Genomic DNA, 25,135 nt, shown 5'->3' on the forward strand with positions numbered 1-25,135 from the left:
TTATTCACTCAGCGTAATTCCCTTGGTATTCTCCTGTTTACTGTGTTTCAGTATTTCTTTTCTTCTCACTGCTAACTTACTCCATGGCATGGAAGTACCTTTGTTTGTTTAACCCTTCATCCACTAAAGGACATCTAGGTAGCGTCCAATCTGACTATTACAAATAAAGAAAGCTGCTATGAACAATCATTAAGTTTTTTATGTGACTATAACTCTGCATTTCTCTGGGATAAATGCCATTTGGGGGGTGTATGAGTTGTACATTTAGTTTTATGAGAAACTGACAAATTGTTTTCCCAAATGACTGTACCATTTCCATTTCCATCATCAACATATACGTGATCTGCTTTTCTGCATCTTCGCCGGCATTTGATGTTGTCACTATTTTTCAATTTTAACCATTCTGGTGGGTGTGTAGTAAAATGTCACTGCGGTTTTAAACTGCATCCCTGCTGACTGATGATCGTGGACATATCTGCACGTGCTTACTTTCATCTGTATATCCTCTCTAGTGAAGCGTCTCTTCAAACCTCTTACCCATTTTAGATGTGGATTTTTTTGCATGTAACTGTTAAGTTTAATAAGAGTTTTAATATACTCCAGATGTTACATTATCCTTTTCAGATACTTGTCCCCAGCCTGCAGCTTGTCTTTTCATCCTCTTAGGTGTTTTGCACACTGAATGTTTTGAAGTTTTATGAATTCTTCCTTTTATGGATCACGCTTTTGTTGTTTGGAGTAAGAATTCTTGGCCCAGTTCTAGATCTCAATGATACTCTCTTTTTATTTTTCTTTTAAGTTTTATAGCTTTACATTTTATGTCTAAATCTGTGATTGAGTTTGAGTTAATTGTTGTATAAGGTGTGAGGTTTAGCCCATTTTTCCTTATCTGTATCTAATTGCTCAAATATTAGTTGATGAAAAGTTTATCCTACCTCCAAAAAATTGCTTTCACACGTTTTTCAAAATTAGTTGGGGGCTTCCCTGGTGGCGCAGTGGTTGAGAGTCCGCCTGCCGATACAGTGGACACGGGTTTGTGCCCCGGTCCGGGAAGATCCCACGTGCAGCGGAACAGCTGGGCCCGTGAGCCATGGCCCCTGAGCCTGCGCGTCCAGAGCCTGTGCTCCTTAACGGGAGAGGCCACAACAGTGAGAGGCCCGCGTACCGCAAAATAAAAAACAAAAACAATAAAAATTAGTTGGGCATACATATGTATCTATTCCTGGGTTTTCTACTGCACTGTGTTGCACTGGTGTGTGTACCTCTCCCTCTGTCTGGATTATTGTGGCTACATAGTAAGGCTTGATTTGGGGTAGAGTGATTCTTCCCATGTTATTCTCCCTTTTTTTTCACGATTATTTTTGGCTACTCTAGCCCACCAGTATGTTCTAAATGATCTCATCTTTTCAATAAAAAATTGCTGGGATTTTGACAGATATCGCATTAAATCTCTAGGTCCCTCTGGGTGACCTCTGGGTTACTCAGAATACCACGACTCACAGAATCCACGGCTTCTTGAACACAGTGCGTCTCTCCACGTACTTAAATCCTCCTTGACTTCATTCAGCAACACTGTGATTTTCAGCATACGGATGTTATACATGTTTTGTTATTTTTAACCAATGTATTTCATTTTGCGGGGAGGTTTTAAATGGTATCGTGTTTTTAATTTTTTTTCATGTTTATTGTTAGTATAACAAAATGCATATGAATTTTTCACATTGGTCTTATAGCCAGTAATCTTGCTAAGGCGACATATTATTTCTAGGAGTTTTCTGCAGATTTATTGTGATTTTCTACATAGTCATTTATGTCATTGGAAAATCGGCATAGTTTTATTTCTTCATTTCCAATATGTATGGCATTTACCTCCTCATACTGTGTTGACTAAGAGTGATGAAAATGGACGTTCTTGCCTTGTTCATGATGTTAGGGGAAGCCTTCATTCTATCACTGTAACTACTATTTATGTTACAGTGTTGCTATATCTTTCTGTAGATGCTCTCTACCAATTAAGTTTCCATTTATTCCTAAATTATTGGGAGTGTTTTCATAAGTGAGTGTTGGACTTTATCAAGTACATTTTCGACACCAGTCTAATTCTATTATGGTCTCATAGGAGACATTGTACGATTTCTAGTCTTAAATGTTAAGGTAGGTTTTGGCTGAGGAGAGAGGCATGGAAAAGATTTTTCTTCACAACCTCAGAAGGAACCAGTCAACTCTACCGACACCTTGACTTTGGACTTCTAGTCTTCACAATTGTGGAGACTATAAATGTCTGTTTCTTAAGCCACCCAGTCTGTGGTACCGTGTTAGGACAGCCTTAGGCAATACACATGATGACAGTGAAGGTTAGAAAGTGCTACAATATCCTTCAGAAGTTAGTTCAAAACAATAGAAAGGTGACATATTTATAAAATGAATTAGAGAGAGAGAAGCTTTTAGATGTAAGGAAATCAGCTGAGTGGTAAGAATAATAATCACAGCTAAAGGTAACAAATGCCTATGCTCCATTCTAAAAATAAGTCTGACACTGTAATTATGAATGACCCTGATGAGAAAGAAAACTACAGGTTTCTAAAAACTAATTGTGGATGCAGAGATAGCTCTCTGCTCTATGCTGAGCTCAGATCTAAAAAGGTCAATTAAAAAGGACAGAAGGTTCATTGACTACGTTAGAGCAGATAAAGGCTCACAGATGAGTAACATCAGAACGGCTACAACGCAGATCGGAGTGAACTGGATGAAAACGACTGGAAGACGACAAAAATGTGTGGAGCAAAATAAGTGAGAACGAAAGAGATCCCCAACCCCTAGCAGTGGAAGTCTTGCAGAATAGAAATGCCTAGTTAGTTAGCCCTTGGCTTCCGTTCCCAGTCAGCTCTTCTTAGTCTTGACATCGCCAAGAGGAAACCCAGGTCTGAAGCTGGAGAATAAGTGAGAAACTACCTGGAGATTTCTGTGCTAATTACAAACCAAGCTGTAGAGGGAAACCTGAGGATAAGATTTTCGACTTTCAGTGATCTCTGAGTTTCTAGGAAGGGCGCCTACGGGAAGGTGATTCTGCAAAGTAAGCGGCACCACCTGTCACGGAGCCCCCACCAGGGAGTGTTTTCTTTGCTAGGAGATGCTTTGTGTTGGCTGTGAATACAGGCTTTGAGTTTCATTGTCATGTTTCTCCTGGCACCCACTTTTAATGACTTCATAGGCCCAGGCAGCTTATTTAACTACACTGTGTCATATTTTTATTTTTAAAGTAAGAATAGACTTTGCAAAACAATGAACACATATATGGCACATGGTAAGTACCAAATAAAAGAGCCACTGCTAATACCATGCCAGCATCACCACTATCTGTCTTCGTTTCCAGAAACTCACCTTTTTATTCTGTATTTGCTCTTTTAACCCAAATTGAGTGGTTGCTGTGTTTTGTGTACCCTATTTTTGCACTGGGCTGTGGAAATACCTAGCGCTAAATAAATAGGAAAAATTATTCATTTCAGAGAGTATAAACTCATTACAAGGAGCAGATGAGCCAGAGAGATTCTGGAGAATTTACTGTTGTCAAGGCTGGGGTGGGAATTAGGATAAAGCGTCACAGAGGAACTGACAGCTGACAGAGTCCAGCAGGACGAGGGGGAAGTTATGAAGGTGTCACGCAGAGAAAAAGCTTCTGGGGAAAAGGAAATCAACGTTTGGAAATGCAGAGGTATATAAGGGCACATTCGCCCTTGAGGGAGTTGGGTTTACGACGGCAGGACTGGAGAAAAGTCGAAAGTTGATTCTTAACGGAGGCATTGGGGGAAGCCTCATCGGTTTTATCTGACAGCAAGTCAGGAGGGCTGTAGAGAGTGTGTTACAGGTGGACTTAACGTCCCCCCCAAAATTCGTATGTTGAAGTGCTAAAAACCAGTACCTCAGAATGTGACCTTCTTTAGAGAGACGGTCTTCATAAAGGTGGTCAAGTTTAAATGAGGCCATTAGGATGGGCCCTGACCCACCATGACTGGCGTCATGAAAAGGTGTAATTTGGATACAGAGGCAGACTTGAAGAGGTAGAAGGAAGCTGTGAAGTAAGGAGACACAGGGAAAAGAAGGTCATCTACAGGTCAAGGAGAGGCCTGGACAGGTCCTCCCTCACAGCCTCAGAAGAGGCCAGCCCTGCCCACACCTTAATCTTGCCCTTTTAGCCTCCAAACTGTGAGACGATGGATTTCTGTTGCTGGAGCCCCCCAGCGGTGATGTTTTGTTACTGCAGCCCTAGCAAACGAATGCAGAGGGTGGAGAATAAGGGGGTCATTTTCTGCGTCAGCTTCCAGTGGTCATATAATCTCCACTAACCCAATCTTAATAGCGTCATGTTTAATGCATCCAATGTCAGGTGTATATTATTTCTGTGCATGAACCATTTTAATATATTTTAGTAAGGCATAGTTCATGGTTTTTGAAGTCTTTCTTTAATTACTTAGTTGTTAATGCTTTCAGCAGGCTATTACATTGGCCCTGGTTTTTGAGATTACAATTACATAACATTTCTCCCAATTTCAGGATAAGTGACTTGGACCACTGATGTAATACTTAGTAGTTTGAACATTTTTCACAGTTTACACTGTTCGTTCACACACGTTCTGTCCTGTTTCAAGTCAACCAGGAGAGGAGGCTCCTGCACCCCTCTCGTCATGCTCTGACAGGTGAGGAACCTGAGCTCAGGTGGGTCACAGAGCACCCAAGGGTACCGTGACTACAGGACCCCCGCTGCCACACTGCCTTCACTTGTTTAACCATCAAGCTCAAAAGACACCAGAGTCTATGGTCTGAACACCCCGATCGCCGCTCTTAGGAGTGTGAGGTCTCAGGCAGGGTTCTGAGCTCACCTCACTACTGTGGGCTGACTCTCTAGGGCGTTTGGGAAAGGGAAACAGTCTGGTTAAGCCACGAGATGAAAACCGTTCACTGCTCGGTCTGCAGGCCCTGGGAACACTCCTAGGTAGTCTGGGAGTCATGGATGCTCTAATCCAGCCAGGAAGACATAAACAACTTTATTGGAAGGAGAGAGAGAGAGAGAGAGAGAGAGAAATCCACTTTAAAATAAGTCACTAAAATGAATGAGCATCATTAGAATGACTCTGGGATGTAACAGAAGGAACATGTTAGAAGATGCCTGACCCTATCACCTGCCATCCATTTCACCTTGCATAAGCACCTCAACTTCTCCAAGGCTACTTTTAAAATAAAGTTTGAGGTAATCGCAAACGCCTTGTTTAATGAACTAGTAGTGATCAGAAGAACGCTCCCCTCCCCTCGCCCTCACACCCAGGCTCACCCACCTCTGTTCACCTTTGTTTTCAACAACTCTTAGACACACGGGTCTCAGCTCAGTCCAGGTGTGATGCTGGAAGGGCGCGGGATCCTGAGCCTGTGTCTCCATCACCACAGTGAGATTTTTCAATAGTATTTGCTCCTGGACCTCAGGACCCTCTGGGAACAATCTTTGCTCAGATGACTTGAGACCGTGTCAGCGTTGCCCTGCTGTTTGCTGAGCTCCCGCTATACACCCTGTGGTACATCCATTCTGATAATGAAGCTTGTTGCATAATTGAGAGTCTTGGTCACCCTCCAGCCCCAGCCCCCCGCTGGTCTGCAAGCTTTGACATTAGCTCGTGTTTCTCAGCGTCCTCATTGGCGGCTGTTACTGCAACTTCCCTGAGGGTTGTGGCACTGCCTTACACTTCTCTTCCCAAGAGCTAAACTTTGTCCTCCTAACCCCAGAGCAGTACTCAAGGCCGCGAAGGGACTTCTCAGTCACGACGTGCCTGCCCACCCAGACATGGGAGTGCCCCCCACCTAAATCCCCAGGAATATCACGGAGCCTCATCCTGGTCACTGCTGTAGGCCAGAGGCTAAAATTCATGGAAGATTGTCTCCCACAAAGAGCATCGTTTCTCCTCCATTCACCTGAAACCCTGCTGTCACCTCACTGAACCCCATCCAGTCTGAACTGGTGTCTCCCAAATTGTAACTCTGGTGCCCAGCTGTTCCCTCTCACACTGTCAGCCCTCCTTCCTATATTTTTGGCCTTAATATAACACAAGGATTCACATGAATCTAAAACCAGAAATTAGAAAAAAAAAAAAATCCCTAAGGTCTGTCGAAACATTTTGTAAAATAAAAGCCCTGAACAAATGCACAACTTTATCTTTTAAATCATTAAGTTTATCGTAACATTAGCCCTCATCCACACCTACATGACACGGTCTTTTTGTTTATCCTAACCTCCCAATAATAGAGGAACTTATCCTATGCCCTCGTGCATTTCTGGATGGCTCTTAGAGTGGACACTTTTTGATTCTACAAAGACTTAATTCCATTAATAAGCGACCTTGCTTCTGCTTACTATCCTTATTGTTAGAAAAAAGTAAGATAGAAAGATACACACACATCATTTCCTTAAAAAAATATGAATTCCGAGTATGAATCTCTCACAAGTAAAAAAGAGTTTTATGAAAAAATTGGTAAAAATAATCAAAATTATTTATGCCTAAAATTGTGTTACGAACTATTTTACTTGCGGGTAAGGGAATGAATCAAAGACCTAAAGAAGAACCTCTATTGCTCAGCCATCAGCTGAGACAACTTTGAATACTAAACCTGATTCTGTTCCATCAGCAGCAGAAGTACCTGCACTGCTTGTCCCCAGCTTTGTCTTCTCCCCACAGATGAGAGTGCTCTTGGTATGAAATATAAAATATAAAATTTCGAGGAAAGTTTGGTTTGTTAAATGAACTCACAAAGTGAAAACAGGGTAAAAGTTTAATGATGATTCATAAAAGTTAAATTATTTCAGATATAACTACAGGAACCTCAATGGGATTTTAATTCTTTTAACTAAGTAAACCTCATTTATTCAGCAAACTTTATTGAAAAGAGAAGTGTGACTTCGGGTATTTGAAAAAATCAGTTCTTGCTGTCATCTCCTTCTGCTGAAAATAAAAACACAAAACCAGCAGGATAAAATAAAAATGCTCTGGAAGACTTAAAATAAGCAATATGCAAAGGCTTGTTTATACTTCAAAAGCATGGATTCGTCATTCCCTCTGACTGTTGTTCACTTGCTTTCTTCAGCATTGGGACATCTGGGCACCATCTGCTGCAGAAGTCAGCCTGGCACATGTATGATGGTCTCTGCCAGTCCTAAGAGGTCCTTCAGTTTGCTTTTCTATTAACCCTGGTCAGCTCTCTCAGTTTTAACTGTTCCTCCAACTATTCCCCCAACTTTCCATCCATTAGCAGAAGCCAAAGTAGTATAATTACTCCCAAATTCTAATACTTTATCATTTCAAGATGTAATGGAAGTCAAAGGGTGTTCTTATATCAGAGGGGGGAACTGGAGGTTTTTACCTGATGCTGTTTTACTATTCAAAAATTAAGTGACTGAGATCAAAGTCTGGTCAAGATATGGATGTGTTTCCCAATCTTCAACCCTTTTCCTACCCCTGAAATAAAATAGAACAGAGCAAGTCGGGTAAGACAAACAAGGAAATGAGAAAAGGAAAAAAAAACAAAAAACAAAACTATAGACAAAATCTAGAACAATATTGACAAGGTATCCCCCAAACCCCAAACAGTTGCAAGGGAGCCTAACCACACACAGCAGCAGTCCTGGGTGGTGCCAGCAGCTCTGCAGGCGGAGGAATAGAAACTCTTCTGACGGCTCTGAGAGCAGGAGAAATTGAATTGCCAAGTGGTCCTCGCCTGACAGCTTAGCATCCTCACTCAGTGGGAAAGCTTAGCAGGCTAACTGCAGCTCAGCAGCCAAAGACGGGCTTTACAAGCTCTGGTTCATAACTCAGCCCTGATGACACAGACTATGTCTTCATTTTAAGTAGCCATGGAACAGCTGGCAAACATTTTCTGTTTCTTGTCTTAAAAACCACCTCAATAATTTCCCAAAAATACAAAGAATGTAACAACACAATTTGAATGTAGGTACAATAAATTAGATAAAATTAGCACAAATGCAGAACAAAAAAAGTTTTACTGGACAGCTTTAGATTAAATAAAAATTCAAAATGAAAACGATAGAATTACTTTAAAACAATGATATGATTTCATAATATTTCAGACTCTGGAAAACAGCTAAAAGAACTCTAAGAAAGAAATTTATGACATAAGGGATTGAAGCCCTTGGAAATAAAAACAAATAAATGAATTAAAAATTCTACTGAATTAAAAACAAGTAATATAAGATGAAAACAAAGAGCAGAAGAATGGAATTAGTAATTATAAATCAAAAAAGGAGTTAAAAAACAAACACTTCCAGAATTGGAACTAATATATAAATGCAAATATTGATTCATTAATGAAATCAATAAAACAGCAAAACTCCTAACCAACTTAAAGGATTAAAAAGATGGAGAGAGACAAAGCACAACTAAATAAAACTGGAGACTGAAACGGGGAATAAGGGCTTCCCTGATGGTGCAGTGGTTAAGAATCCACTTGCCAATGCAGGGAACACGGGTTCAAGCCCCCTTCTGGGAAGATCCCACATGCTGCGGAGCAACTAAGCCCGGGCGCCACAACTTCTGAGCCTGTGCTCTAGATCCCGTGAGCCACAATTACTGAGCCCACGTGCCGCAACTACTGAAGCCTGCGCGCCTAGAGCTCGTGCTCCACAACAAGAGAAGCCACCGCAATGAGAAGCCCACGCACCGCAAGGAAGAGTAGCCCTCGCTTGCCGCAACTAGAGAAAGCCCACGTGCAGTGACGAAGACCCAACACAGCCAAAAATAAATAAAATAAATAAATTTAAAAAGGGGAATAACTATAGAGAGGAAAATTCAAAAGCCTAAGACACCGCTTTACAAAACTCTTCGTAAGTACATTTTAAAACCTAGATGGAGTGATTTTTTTTCTAAAGAGAACATATCCTATTGTAATAGAACTGAGTACTATGCAGAAACTAAACAGAATAAGTATCATAGAAGAAATGAAGAAGGAAGTAGTTGAAGAGTTTCCCGACGAACAGCAATAAGTTCCTGTGCTGTTCGGAACCAGGATTTTTCCATGTGGGAGCAAGACGATGCAGACGCAGAGCCAAAGGGTTTAAGCCACAACTCCACGATTTTAACAGGAGTAGAAGCATGATCCCCTGACGTGACTCATCTTTCTACTAAGAGGCCTAGAAAGCCTGAGTGTGCGAGTAGCACTGAGTACCCACACTGCCCAGAGTTTGGTCTCTAAATATTTTTTTAAAGGCTTAGCTAATTCCAGGGCAAGTAATATATAAACCTGAAGAATCTTGTTATAGTAAAGGCAAAACAACATCAAACACTGCTGAAGGTGCATTATATGGACACAGAAAACAATTTAAGTCGAGATTTTAGCATCAATAAGAATATTTAGTGATGAAATAAATGTGTGTAAAATATGAATTTAAAGAGTTGCTCTAAAACTCTCCTTTTGCCTCCTTGAAGAATGCTTTGGGGGAAATATTGAAATTTCGAAAACTTGTAAGTAAAGAAAGGTGATGTAGCTTTGTCCTTCGTCATTGTCTTTTACATACAACGTAAAAGCTTCTCTGATAAAATGGAAGTTTTCCATTACAAATGTATTCTAGGGAATAAATTAAGATCATTTCCAAAATTCTAATTGAAGAACAGATCTAGTCAATGGTCACTGGTGATGGCTGGCTTCATAAAGAGATAAAATCAAACATGCAGCTTCTGATCTGTGTATATAACATCACCAATTAAGTATTCTTGACAAATTAATGGATTTGAATCTCATCAAGCCCATTTGATGAGATTTTTCAGGAAATATATAGGGAGCATAGGAACATAAATATATTAAATTACTTCACAGTAATGCAATTGAAAACAATCAGTCTCTAAGAAACACTATCAGATAGAGGTCCTGGTTATTTCAAGAGAAAATAGCAAGAAAAAAAATTTGTTAAGGGTCTTAACTGTATGATCTTTAATTTATGATTTTATTTGGCTCCTGATTTGAATAAAGTATTACAAAGTGTTATGAAACACCTGGGGAAAATTTAAGCACTAAATACTTGTTTATACTAAAGCATTACTTGTGATAATGATGTATTGCACTTGTGATTCTGAAAAAGTGTTTTTATTTTTTAGATACGCTTACTAAATTACTTAAAAAGGAAGTTTTCTGATGTCTAGGATTTGCGTCGAAATAGACAAAGCAAGTAGAGGGAAGTGGATGGAGGATGCAGAAGAAAGGACACTGGCCCTGCTTTGTCAGTGCTAAAACGGTCGGGAGACCAACACGTGGGGTGGTTATGCTACTTTACATCTGCATATATTTGATATCTTCAAATTTTTCTAATTAAAAATAGATTTTCTAATGTTGAACATACTTTTCTCCCCTATAATAAACCCAGTGAGGTAATGATCATCCAGTACAAGATACATGAGTTCTGGGAGCTTAAGGACAGCATGGTAACAATACTTAGCAAGACGGTATCGAGTACATGAGAGTTGCTGGGAGGGTAGATGGCAAATGTTCTCACTACAAAAAAATAATACTTAGGGCTTCCCTGCTGGCGCAGTGGTTGAGAGTCTGCCTGCCAATGCAGGGGACACGGGTTCGAGCCCTGGTCTGGGAAGATCCCACATGCCATGGAGCAACTGGGCCCGTGAGCCACAACTACTGAGCCTGCGCGTCTGGAGCCTGTGCTCCACAAGAGAGGCCGCAATAGTGAGAGGCTCGTGCACCACGATGAAGAGTGGCCCCCGCTCGCCGCAACTGGAGAAAGCCCTCGCACAGAAACAAAGACCCAACGCAGCCAAAAGGAAAGAAAGAAAAAAAAATAGTACTTATGTGAGGTTAGGAAAGCATTAACTAACCTATGTGGTAATCATTCCATTATATATATATATAAAATCATCACATTGTACATCTTAATCTTACACAATATTACATTTCAAAGATGTCTCAATAAAGCTAGAATAAAAAAGACTGAAATGATTTGTTTCCTGAATAATCAGTGAAACTTACAAATTAAACTATTCTGCCACGGGAGACATTTAATGTTTCTTTTCCTTTAAAGTGTACAATTTAGTGGTTTTCAGTGTAGTCATAAGTTTATGTACCTAGCACCAGTATCTGATTCCAGAAAATGTTTGTTACCCCTCAGAAAAAGCCTGTACCCATGAGCAGTCCTTCTTCATCCCTACCCCCGTTAATATCTCTTTGAATTCCTTAATATTAAGCTTCTTTGTCTTGTTTGGAATTGGCCCTAAAATTATTTCTAGGACTTTTTCCATTTTATATAAATTTTCAAATTTATTGGTATTAAGTGTCTGCTTCTGATAACACAATTTCTGAAGCCCCTGTTGACTGTTTATTGTTTCTGCAATTTTCATTCACATTTTCTTATCTCCTCCTCCTGTTGGCCATCAATGTTGACTGCATGCAAAACATTGTATTTGAAAAGGGTGTTTACAGAAATAATGTAAAGTCTAGGATGATATCTGCCTCCAGAGAGGATGCTCATTTGCTTTTGTTTGCATCTGAAGACACTAGCACTCCAGGAACAGACTAATTTGGCATTGGAGATTGCTTGAGGCCGAGCGCATTCCCTGGTGAGGAACTGTCCACTTCAGGGTTATTCTGTTAAGTGTGGCTTTCAAGGTCCTAACATTCAGCAAGCCCTAGCTTCAAATTGCTATCCCCATAGTGCCACAGAGCTGTCAAATTCCTCCCGAACTGGAAAACGCAGAGGAAAAGTGGGCCAAGCACATAGCATGCATTGCTGCTCTGCTCTCCTCCCCAGATCTTTCCTATATCATTAGTTCTCCCTTGCTGCCTCTGAGTGTATGTTCTTATAATTGGTCAGCCGCGTGTGTGTGTGTGTGTGTGTGTACGTCGTGGGGAGGAATAGCAGAAGTAGAAGGCCTTGTATTACATACTGTTCATGGTTTTGTATTAATCTTTTGTTTTTGTATCTTTTCTTTTTAACACTTCAGTGTTGTTGACCCTCTCTATTGTCTTGGGTTTCCACTTTAATTATCATTTTCATAATTTCTCTCTTTATATTGCATCTTTCTTAGCATTCAAATTAATCCTCAGTCTGGCATTCTCCCCAGTAACTGCGTTGAAGGCTATACATTTCTCTGTGTCCTACAAATTTTTATGTAATAATTTCTACATTACAACATTGTATGTATTTGTATACCTTTATGTTTTCTTCTTTGAACGATGAAGTGCTTAGAAGACAATTTTAATTTCCAAATGTCTTAATTTCAAAATACATGGGGGTTTTAATGATTTTATTTTGTTACTGATTGTTAATTGTGCTATAGCCAGAGGATACAGTCTATGTGATACCAATACTTGTTTTATGGACTTGATTCGGAAGAAATATATTTTCTCCACAAGCCCAGACCAGTTCTATATACAACCTATTCTGCACAACATGTGTTTCTGTAAAGCAAATTCACTCATAAATGATTCATTAATAGAGTAATTATGTTGGAATAGAAGAAAAATTGCATTTGTTCATCCACAATCTATCCCAGGCAAGAGTAGGCAGAATGACGGTGGAGTTATGACCTCTGTTTGGAAATGGAAGTCTTCAACGTTACTGCTACTCTGGCAGGAAAAGCACTGCGGCACCCCCTTGAGATGCTGGGAACCAGGCTCCAGCCGAGGAGCAAGCCCTCAGGGCTCCATCCCCGAGAGGTGCCGTCCCGCTCGTGCTGCACTTGGCGCTCGCTGCACTGCTCACCTCCCGCGGGCTCTCTGACCGCGCACACTGGGCAACTGGGGGAAACAGCCCCCTTTGAAGCCAGGTCCATAAAGCAGCACCGTTAAGGGGCTCCATCTGGCTTGTCTCTGCACCCGCCAGCCACGGTCCAGATACAGCTGCGCCATCATTTCCATTCTATCGCTTTGGCACATTTTTAGTCACCCCTGTGCCAGCATCTGTTCACACTCATACACCCGCGCGGGCAGTCCAAGGACTCCCTCGAGTCCCAATTACTCCTTTCTGTTTGCTGCTCTTGTTACAAAGCGATACAGGTTTTGTCCCCCCCCCCAACTCGCCTTTTCTCAGAAGACTTGCCGTTTTTTCTGCATATTTTTGCAGAACAAAATGATGTTCAAGAAGTATATAATGTTTTAGAAAAGACGTATCTCCATGTCCTTTGGTTTTGCTTTATAATTTGTGTGGTTCAAATCTTTCATACACTTACTATCAATTTTGAAGACAAGTGTATTAAAGTCTCCCCAAAGATGTGCAGATACGTCCGTTTCTTCTCGTAGTTCTTTCACTTTGGGCTTTACATAGTTTTAATTTATCCTACTAGGTTCACAAAAATTTAAAATTGTTCGTTTCTCCTACTTGGATCAAATTTCCTGTTTGATCTCTAGAAAGGCTTCTGTTCAGAAGCTCTATTTTGTCTTGTGTTAATAAAATTACACTTCCCTTGTATCATCTGCCTTTCATATTGATTATTTTATCTGGAAACTGTGCCACGTTGGTCCTGGAGTTCGTTGCTTCTGTTGTACTTGCTCCTTATGCCTTGGAAGCTCAGGTTTCATGTGATTTCAAGGACTGTGAGATTATGATCAATGACATTTAGTCTACAGGATTCCTGAGGCTCTGATTTAAGGAGGAGTCCCATTATTCATTCTGTCAGGTACCTGGGAGGGTCACCAACTGGGACCTTCTTAAAGTAAATTCCAGACTTATGTCTTTGGGGGTCCCCAGCAGTGGAGTTGATTCTGGGGTAAAGTATAGGCTGGACCAGACTGTCATTGGAGACTCCCTGCTGAAGCTGCTCTCCCTCCACATAAGCAGTAAGGTCTACCCTCTGCCTTACCCTTTGAGGGCTTCACATTACCAGCCCTTTCCTTGAGAAAAGAACCTTTTGGAGCCTGTTTTAGTGAGGGATTCCCATGATTTTCCACCTTGTGCAGGATGGAAGCTTTGTCTCCTTCCTTCCTCATGAACCCCATTAAAATGGAGAGATTCAGGTCATGCAGGATCAAGAATGCTCTCAGGGCAGCCCAGCGTTGGTGCTTTACTACGCTTCCATTTTGTTGTTTCCATCTCTAAGGATTTCTGCCACTTTCTTGCCAACTCAACTCCCGCACATAGAGAGCATATTTGTATTAATTTTTTAATACAATGTATCGCAACGTTTATTTAGGTAATTAGTTTGCCCCATTGCTGGAATATGAACTCTGATTGTGGTTCTATTTTATCCTCTGTGCTCCAGTATCTTTAAAATTCCCATAACTAAAACACATTATTATGATGTAAAGTATTATTTTAAGCATAATGGCATTTGTTTAATTGAAACCTTCACTGTGATTCCCTCTACTAGAAAGAAAGCATAGGAACTATGTAATCAATGTACTTCGTATGTTCTTACACCTCTGAAGATGAATAGCTTTTTTTTTCCTTAATAATACGTAACATAGGTAGTAGTGAGCATTAAATAGGTATGAATATATAACAACTAGTAATGAGTATTCTTATATACTGGAATCTAATGCAGTCAAATATGAATGAATTCTTTTTTCTGTGAACTTAAAACATTTTTTTTTCTTAAACATCTAAGCTGGTTGAAGGGTGTTTAGAAGCCAAGCACAGCAAGCAATGCTATACATTCTTTCATGCCTTTAATCCTGTAATTTCCTACAACCGTCCTTAACCTCTTTATATGCCCTAGGGATTGCTAGTAAGTAGGCTGTTCCCGTGGTTCAACAGAAAACATTGTTCTCATTTTATAAAACAGCTTTTGTATTAGGAGTCTGAGTTTTAACTATTATAAGAAAATGAGAAAATCCAAATACCCAGAAGTCATTAGTTCATGATGAAATAATATCTCAGAAGTTGAAACACATATGAAGCTCTCCTGTCTCAAAGTGTGAGGTGATGTGGTATTTTTGTTGTGTTTGATTTTATTCCTGGAGGAAAATTAATAATAATAAAGTTAAGGAAAGGAATCAAAGTCCCCAAACTGAGCTGATGCACCCTCTTTCTTCCAAGGCCCAGAATGAATTCAGCCTCCAGTCTTTTCCTCATCTTCAGATGCACCTGCTCTCCCTCAGCTTGTTGATGTGGTAACAGCACAGAGCTGGAAATCAGAACAAGTGTGCATCACTTCCCTGTCACTGTCAGGGTCTTTTGGAAGCCAGGCAATCCTTCTCAGTCTCAGAATTTGTAGAGTTGTCATGATAGGAATATTTTTATTAAATGTGAAAACAATGCTTTGTAGAATATAAAAGGATATTTAATGTAATAGGTTTTAATATCGTTAAGTCTTTCCTAGATACTAGAGTTAAGTCATAAACAGAGCTGGCTTCGTGTGCTTCCACTCAACGTGCTTCTGTCAAATCTGTTGGCCCCTTTTCATTCTATGGAATGAGATAAGAACATCACTACATAATCACCACCTCTTACGAAGGTGCTGAATAGCAATGTAAATGGGCAACTGGATTTTACTGCCAAGGCGGGGAGTAACATTTGAAACACCGATTTTGACATACAGTAGGTGTAACGCTCCTTAGCCTCTGGGCTCTCTTCCCAGTAACTGAAAGGAGGTCTACTAGTTTACTAATGCAACTCTCATCACAGGCTAACGGGACTTTTATTAGAATTTCCTATACACGATTATGCATCAGCAATACGAAATGAGTTACAATATCAATATACTAGCACTGCTTAGTTAACATTTAAATGTGTAAACATTCACGCCATGACGAAGTTTTGCTTTTACTAAATTAATATATCTAGGCCAAGTTGAATTAAAGGTGTTGGCAAATTTATTCCATTAACATTAACAAGCCTTAAAAATACTTTACGTGTTTACCCTTGAACTGTTTTTCCCCAAAACTTACTAAATAAGTCTCATATTTCTATTAAATACTAACAAGAAGACATCTGGTGTGTTGACCAACCTCTGTCCCAACAAACCTTGCAGGAGTGGCATTCCAAATGCTATACTGGGTCTGCAGATCAAGATGGCAAAGAGGAGGACTGAGGAACCAGGAACACATAGAAAATACAGCTCCCCACCAGGGGACACACCCCACCAGGAACACATAGAAAATACAGCTACATCTGCAACAATGCTCACTGAAAACGAACTGAAGACTAGCAGAAAGACTCCCGCACAGCCAAGGCTGCCCCAGGGAGTCGGCTAGGAAGGAAAGAAACGGTTGGGTTGGGCCCTGTGCTCTTGGCACGGGGCCCAGAAGAAAAGGGAGATTACACAGGTCAGCACCCTCCCTGGGGAGTGAGAACTTCAAGCCACATCTTGGGCGCCCCACTGTAGGGTCCACCAAAGGGAAGATGAGCCCCGTGGCTGGTTGGAGGGCTGAGGGAAGCCAGACTCTGCTGGTGAGGAGTGATGAGCACTGGCTTTCTCCCAAAGCTGGCTGGGGAGGGTGGACTGACAACACACTGGTGTCGGACTTGTTTCCTGCAAATGCCCCGCCTCCCATGACGTGCCCTGGCCTGAGACAAGTGAACACTCCAGCGCCGTTTGCTGCAGCTACACACTGGTGCATACGTGGCCACAGCTGAAGAAGCAGCTCAGCCGTGAGAAGCTGCGGCAGCTCAAACCCTAAGCAGAGTCTGAACTGGGAGGGAGCAGCCATTACTGACCATTCCAAGGTGGCACATCAGAGGCAGATCTCCGAAGACGGCCAGACCACTAAGCCCCACCCCCTGACCCTCATGAATATGCACACCGGCCCCTCTGGCTCCAGCACAGGTCCCCTCCGGGGCTGAGGCTGCCAGTACTGGGAGGGAAAGAGGACTCACTTAAAGGGAACTGACCCAGCTTGGACCTGAACCTCAGGGCTTCTGCTCCAGCAACTTGGGACCACACCTTGTCCAATAGGGCAGTGACAGCAACTGAGCAGAGGGGAAGCCCCGCCTCACACCTGGCTCTGGCCCTGCCCCTCCTTCTCCAGCCCCACCTACTAAGGCGATGGCTGCCAGCACACCTTGAGGAAAGACATAAATTCTGTTCATCTCAAATCCAGCTCTCCCTTCAAAGCCACAATGGAAGATAGTATGCAGTTTCCTAAAAAAACTAAAAACAGAACTACCATAGGATCCAGCAATTCCACTGCTAGTTATACATTTGAAGAAAATGAAAACACTAATTTGGAAAGATATATGCACCCTGATATTCATAGCAGCCTTATTTACAATAGTCAAGATATGGAAGTAACCTAAGTGCCCATTGACAGATGAATGGATTGAGAAGATGTGGTGTGTGTGTGTGTGTGTGTGTGTGTGTATATATAATGGAATATTACTCAGCCCTAAAATATGAAATTCTGCCATTTGCAGCAATGTGAATGGACCTGGAGAGTATTATGTTTAGTAAAATAGGTCAGAGAAAGATAAATACTCTGTTATCACTTATATGTGGAAACTAAAAAATAAAAGAAATGAACATATATAACAAAACAGAAACAGACTCACAGATATATAGAGAACACACGAGTGGTTGCCAGTGGGGAGGGGGAGGGGGGAGAGGGAAGACAGTGTTACGTGATCAAGAGACATAAGCTACTATATAAAATAAATATGCATCAAGGATCTACTGCACAGCACAGAGAAATATAGCCATTATTTTGTAATAACTGTAAATGGAGCATAATCTATAAAAACACTGAATCACTATGTTCTATACCTGAAACTAGTATTTGTAAATCAACTATATTTCAATAAAAATAAATAAATAAAATAATTGAAATTGAAAACTGTTATTCTGGCATGTATCTTGGGGTGAATACATCTAATTTTTCAAAAATTACTCACTAACCTACTTTCTCAGTTAACTGTTGACACAAAATGGTAGCAACTCTACTTATTAAAATAATCCCAAGACGCTATGCATTTCGTCTTCTCATTCGACATTCAAATATGACTCACGCATATACATTTTTTTACTGCCAAAAAAGTTGTAATTATTGCATCCTAGGCCTGGAAAAAATTCCTTGATTCACGTCGTCTAGTATACACTATTTCCGACAAAATCTTAAACAAATTTTTCTAAGTAATTTACAATAAACATGTCATAGATTACTATCTCTTTCCTCCAAGTCCATCACCACTCTTTAAAGTGTAAATTTATTGAATTTCTTTATTTTCTTTTCACCAGGTTCTCATAAAAACCTAACATATGATGACCGACAAAGTAAGACATAACTCTCCTTCAGTAAGGCACTGTCTTATTGGAAAAAATGAGTTCCATGTTTGAAAAGCAGTTGAAAAAAAATGATATATAAAACCATCATCAGGGCTTCCCTGGTGGCACAGTGGTTGAGAGTCCGCCTGCCGATGCAGGGGATGCGGGTTCGTGCCCCGGTCCGGGAAGAACCCATATGCCACGGAAGGGCTGGGTCCGTGAGCCATGGCCACTGAGCCTGTGCGTCCAGAGCCTGTGCTCCACAACGGGAGAGCCCACAACAGTGAGAGGCCCACGTACTGCAAAAAAAAAAAAAAAAAAAAAAAAAAAACCATCAAAAAATCTACAAACAATAAATGCTGGAGAGGGGGTGGAGAAAAGGGAACCCTCTTGCACTGTTGGTGGGAATATAAATTGATACAGCCACTATGGAGAACAGTATGGAGGTTCCTTAAAAAACTAAAAATAGAACTACAGCGATCCCACTACTGGGCATAAACCCTGAGAAAACCATAATTCAAAAACAGTCATGTATCAAAATGTTCACTGCAGCTCTATTTACAATAGCCAGGACGTGGAAGCAACCTAAGTGTCCATCGACAGATGAATGGATAAAGAAGATGTGGCACATATATACAATGGAATATTACTCAGCCATAAAAAGAAATGAAATTGAGTTATTTGTAGTGAGGTGGATGGACCGAGAGTCTGTCATACAGAGTGAAGTAAGTCAGAAAGAGAAAAACAAATACCGTATGCTAACACATATATATGGAATCTTAAAAAAAAAAAATGGTTATGAAGAACCTAGGGGCAGGACAGGAATAAAGACGCAGATGTAGAGAATGGACTTGCAGGACACGGGGAGGGAGAAGGGTAAGCTGGGACAAAGTGAGAGGGTGGCATGGACATATATACACTACCACATGTAAAATAGATAGCTAGTGGGAAGCAGCCGCACAGCACAGGGAGATCAGCTCGGAGCTTTGTGACCACCTAGAGGGGTGGGATAGGGAGGGTGGGAGGGAGACGCAAGAGGGAGGGGGTATGGGGATATATGTATACGTATAGCTGATTCACTTTGTTATACAGCAGAAACTAACGCACCATTGTAAAGCAATTATACTACAATAAAGATGTTAAAAATAAAGAAAGGGGAAAAAAATGGTGACTAATATAACTTTGCAACTAAACTGGATATTACTCATAAGAACTTTTTTGTGCTGATTCTTATCACTCTGTGGCAAATACTATATGAACAGTCACCCAGGAAAATGCAATTAAACTCACAATCGCCTCCTAAAAATTCTCCAGAATGTTTGAACACTATTGGATTTTGAGTCTAAGAAGATATGTCTTTGCCTATCAGCTCTCTTGAATGAGAAGGCTTAGACTCAATCAGTTATTTGGAATATAATTTTTTATCTGGATTGATAACACTTTTCAAATTGGTTTTAAAAACAAACCTCTCCTTGATCTCCTATTTTATGAATCTCATCGATCCTCATCATTGTCACCTTGAACATCAACTATAAAATTTTAGGATGTCAACACTTAAACTTTGCCATTTATGGACGATGACACATTCAAGCAGGAATACGGTCATAACAACCCTAATCCTTAGTTAAATAATATAATATGATAATGAATTGCCACCTTTAGGTACAAGTTTTTGTTCTTCTTACTGACCGTTTCATAACATGACACATTTAATTATCTTGCTCTCAAATGTCAATGCAGATAAAAATGAGAAATAATGAGCCCTGTTCAGACCGTGATATGTCATACAATGCCCCGTATATGGCTTATTTTGATTTAATTATAGTAGCAAATTAAAGCATATAGAAAAAAGGAAAAAATTATTTCTCTCTGTGCCTCTTGTCCATCCTTCAGCCAGTGGTACCCAATATTAAAATGTTTCCTATATTGATACACATATGTAAAATATACACAAACATAGCTTCATCTTTCACAGAAACATTAAAGTATCTTGCAATATGGCCCTGTTCATTATAATAAAACATGAAAATGCCCATTCATCTGTAACATGCGGTAATATTTGAGAGCTATAGAAAAGTATCAGTTTTAGTTTTATTTTTTTTAAATTAATTTTTATTGGAGTATGGTTGCTTTACAATGTTGTGTTAGCCTCCACTGCACAACAAAATGAATCAGACATACAGATATCCCCTCCCTTTCGGACTCCCCTCCCATTCAGGTTACCACAGAGCACCAGGTGAGTTAGTTCCCTGTGCTATACAGCATGTTCCCATCAGTTGTCCATTTCATACATAGTATCAATAGTGTATATGTGTCCATCCCAGTCTCCCTATCCCTCCTCCCCCACCCCTTTCCCCCTTGATCCATACATTTGTTCTCTACATCTGTGTCTCTATTTCTGCTTCGCAAATAAGATCATCTATAAAAGGATCGATTATAAAAAAAGTATTTAGTTAAATAGAGCCCAATGTATCTGTCAAGTTCTGTATCTAACATTATTTTTAAGTGTTGTTAAGCAAAAAAGTGAATACAATATATTAATTTTTATATCAAAATTATACCTGCAAATCTCCTGAAGAATACCATCCTCCAAAATTCTAGGCTGATTATTCTGTTTTTCTCTTTTGATGTGCACGTGTTGTGTTTTAGTTGAGACAAGCCTGGTTGGTCCTGCCTTGAAACACAGGTCCCCCCAGACAGGGGCCCCCGCAGCAGGTGGTGCAGAAAGAGAAGTCTGGTGGTCGGGGCATAGACAGAGCAGATCCAACAACCGCACTCTAACTGCCGTGAATGGGAGACAGACACAGGTTTGGTTTGGTTTGTCCGTTTTCCCTCCAGCATCACAGCCGCTGGAAGCACTACAGGTGAAGTTGGACAGGGTCTCCCTGAGACGCACAGGCAGCTGTGAGTCGGGCAGTGATCTCCCCTCGCTCCTGCGATGTCACTTTCCTACTGTCCCTCAGCTTTGTCAGGAAACCACCTGACTCCTGACTTGTTTACGTCGCTATTATCCATTTGCTTTGCATTTCTCATTCTATGTTCTAGTGTCAAAGACTAGGGTGGACAAATGAAAAAGGTTTTCTGGCCCCAAATCAAGCTGTTAGTAGAGATATAGATTAATATTGAATCAGATCAGGCCACTTTCATTGCACAAATAACACTGAGGAAATCCTCAGGAGCAGAAAACACAACAGTAGAAGGCGGCACAGGAGATGCACTCTTGACCCCTATCTTCCTGGTCCCTACAAAATACAAAACTCACGCATCCCTCCACTCCCAAACAATCCAGTTCAAAGCAATCTCAGTTACAGTAGAGTTGTGCATTCATGTGTTTATGGGTGTACCATGAATCCCTCTCTTAATCAGCATATATCATATATATATTTATGCCAATTCTTTTTTTTTTTTTTTTTTGGTGGTACGCGGGCCTCTCACTGTTGTGGCCTCTCCCGTTGTGGAACACAGGCTCTGGACACGCAGGCTCAGTGGCCACAGCTCACGGGCCCAGCCGCTCCGCGGCATGTGGGATTTTCCCGGACCAGGGCACGAACCCGTGTCCCCTGCATCAGCAAGCGGACTCTCAACCACTGCGCCACCAGGGAAACCCTATGCCAATTTTTGCATACGTTTTTCTTGTAAATAATTAGAGAACTATTTTATAGTATTGAATATGTCTTTGCTTTCATGGTATGTTCATGGTGCTCAGTTAACTTCCAGTTATAATGTAGTTTCCATGAGGAATATATAATCTGCCCTATGATGATCTTTACAAAATTGTGAAAAAAACACAAACAAAGCAATCTCAGTTTTTCTGGTCTATGTAAAAATAAAGAGAAGGCGAAATTTGGGCTTTTCTAATGCTGTAACTGAAAATGAAATCATATTTCATTCTTCCAAAAGTTCAATGGCAAAACACTTTATTTTCAGATCAACTCATAAATATTAATACTGATGCCAAAAATCATTCCTGGAATGCCCCCCAAAGTGGTATGTGGTGTGCCATAGCCTACATAATTTATAAGTGATTTCATCCATACTCCTTCCGTTCCCTTTGGGTTTGTTTTGCCGCTCAATACTCAACCATAAGAAAATAATTCCGTAAAACAGGCCCGTTTGAAAGAAATGCTTACACAGAATTCTTCACTGAGAAATCCCTATTCGTTTGTTAAGCTGTTCACACACACACATGTGCACGCAGGATGGTCTATTCCCTTCCAGAAACGTCTGAGCGTCTCCTTTGCGTGAGGAGACCCTTGGTCCTGCTGCATACGTAAAGATGCTCAGGTTCTGCACCTCGACAGGGAAGGTGGCACACGTGCACACAACAAAGACACGATGGAATGTGTGGCAGGGCTACACAACCAGCACAGGCAATAAATTGCAAGTAGTTTAGAGGAGAGATGTTTCCAGATGGCGGTGATGGGGGGAGGCACCACTGGGAAGTTGTCCACCGTCGCGCAGGCAGCCTGGTCCGGGCTGGAGCCGCATGACACGTTCTCTGACAGAACAGTTCAGAGAACGTTCCGACTAAAATTTCTATTCAAATTGGTCAGCTTGATCTTAAAACACACACAGCTGCTCAAAGGAAGTCAAGGGTGCTTTTGAATTCCTGACCTGCTCCATTCCACAGCGTGAACAGAATTTGAATTACTCTGCAGTGACAACACGGCAGAGATGTGAGTTAACCATCTCGTACCACTGTGGCACCTTGTAATGGAAAAACAAAGTACTTACCATTTTTCTTATGATGAAGTATTAGCTTTTTGTCCTCATTTGTCTCTCCCACTTGCCCATGAATTCTTGGAGAGGAGGGCTATGTATATTTACTTCCATATCACACATCACTTATGTGCTCAGAGAATGTTTGCCAATGAATGCCCAATGGGTATGGAGTGATTATGTTACAGCCTCCATGTAATCCTGCAGCCCAACACTAAGTTCTAATCATTCTATAGAGACGTATTTCTCCTACAAGTGAATTTCATTACTCAGGTTGAATAGAATCCCTATCATTCATTAGGGGATATAATCTGCATATCTTTACTGATGGTTAAAATGGTCCCTTATCTGGAACCGGATGAATACCGGAAGAGAAGTGTTGCCCAGGCAACAGAGCTGCTTTGTTTGGAAGGCTTTCTTTATTATCACAATGGAAGTTAAAAGATATAATGTTCTAGAAATTACTGAGTTTGTATAAAGAAGTGTGGTGATGAAGAGAATGAGAAAAAAAACTACCACTTGTAAGTGAAAGATAACATTTCTGGACTCTTTCATAGTTGTTTGGATTGTATAATCCATTTATATTCATTAAAAATTATCGAAATCCCTGAAGAAATTCAGGAGTTTATCACAGTACACATATCCAGTCTGACATTTATTTTTATTTGTTAATTTTCCGTGTGTCCCTTTGAAACGTGAGCATCTGGAGAGAAGCCTTGTTGATCTCGTTCACAGAGGTTAACTCATATTCTAGGAATTCAAGAGACAGAATGATAGGAAAATAAATTTTGAGACTGGGTGTCTGACACTATGTAGCATGTAGATCTTTTTGTCCCATTAAAACAAAATAATTTTATATTTGCAACTGCAGCATTTTGTATAAAACTAAAACACTTTTTTAAAATATTTGTTATCTCCCTTTTAAAAAGAATTGAAAGTGGAATCTCACCACTCATTCGTTGATAATTATTTCATTTTTCTTAAAATTGTCTTAATTGAGAAGTATTAACACAGAGCAGTTCTGAAATCAAACTGCTTGGCTTGGGGACTTCCCTGGTGGTCCAGTGGGTAAGACTCTGCACTCCCAATGCAGGGGGCCCGGGTTCAATCCCTGGTCAGGGAACTAGGTCCCACATGCATGCCGCAACTAAGAAGTGTACATGCCGCAACTAAGACCCAGCGCAGCCTAAATAAATATTTTTTTAAAAAAACAAAAACAGGGCTTCCCTGGTGGCGCAATGGTTGAGAGTCCGCCTGCCGATGCAGGGGACACGGGTTCGTGCCCCGGCCCGGGAAGATCCCACATGCCGCGGAGCGGCTGGGCCCGTGAGCCATGGCCGCTGAGTCTGCGCATCCGGAGCCTGTGCTCCGCAACGGGAGAGGGGCCACGACAGTGAGAGGCCCGTGTATAGCAAAAAAAAAAAAAAACCTGCTTGGCTTGGAATTCTAGCTCTGAGTCTGATGGCTTTGTCACCTAACTGGTGCAATGGAGTACAAGACCTCTGGCTACATACTGATGCTGTCAGGATGAAAAGAGAAAACACGTCAAGGGTTAGCACAAGGCATGGCACAAAGGAGAAGATGAAATATAATATTTCTTGGATAATAAAGGTCTTATCAAAATCAGTTCAAATATGAGCAGTAATAGTTCCCACCATTATGGAGTATGCATATGGTACAGAGTAAAAACACATTATTTAAACATTTTCTTACTGAGTCAAATAGATTTCTTATATCCCCCCGGTGTTATATCCTCCTTAGATATGAAATTTATCTGAATATCACCATGTCATAATAATTTGTAAAAATCCACCGTGCATAGCCTACGGCAAAGTACTTTGTCCTGATTGCACTACATGACATGTTTGGGGTCTGATTTTCTTCATACCCTATTTCCGCACTCACTGGTAAACAACATTGATTCTAAAATACTAGACTTTTAGAAAGAAGCAATCACACAGCATCCATGCGTGGATTTCAGTCATCACAGGGGCCTTTACACGGCACATGGCGTCTGGAAAGGTCCACGGCTCGGCTAAGAGGGAAGCTAATTAGTGAGTAGTACAAGTAGGCCTGTAGCTTCTCATCTGGCTCATTCTCATCCTGCTGCTTCCAAGGATTAAAGTACCGCGAAACTAATCCTTTGTAAGCAATTGTTGGGATTATTACAATGCTCCTTTGACTTCCTGAAGAAATCCTTGAGTGTCACAGACCAAATGGTGGCA

The 25,135-nt window shown here is 40.8% G+C and overlaps 1 protein-coding gene and 1 non-coding gene across 3 annotated transcripts in view; one reads left to right on the forward strand and one right to left on the reverse strand.

The window, feature by feature from the left end:
- The window catches only part of SNTG1 (syntrophin gamma 1), a 476,492-nt gene that overhangs the window by 285,648 nt on the left and 165,709 nt on the right, over window positions 1-25,135 (reverse strand). The gene's annotated exons all lie outside the window — the stretch shown is intronic.
- On the forward strand, window positions 23,961-24,033 carry TRNAG-CCC (transfer RNA glycine (anticodon CCC)). The gene has a single exon. It is a non-coding gene; the product is annotated as a tRNA-Gly (tRNA).

The sequence above is a fragment of the Pseudorca crassidens genome, chromosome 17 (assembly GCF_039906515.1).
Source record: "Pseudorca crassidens isolate mPseCra1 chromosome 17, mPseCra1.hap1, whole genome shotgun sequence".
NCBI classification, from domain to species: domain Eukaryota; kingdom Metazoa; phylum Chordata; class Mammalia; order Artiodactyla; family Delphinidae; genus Pseudorca; species Pseudorca crassidens.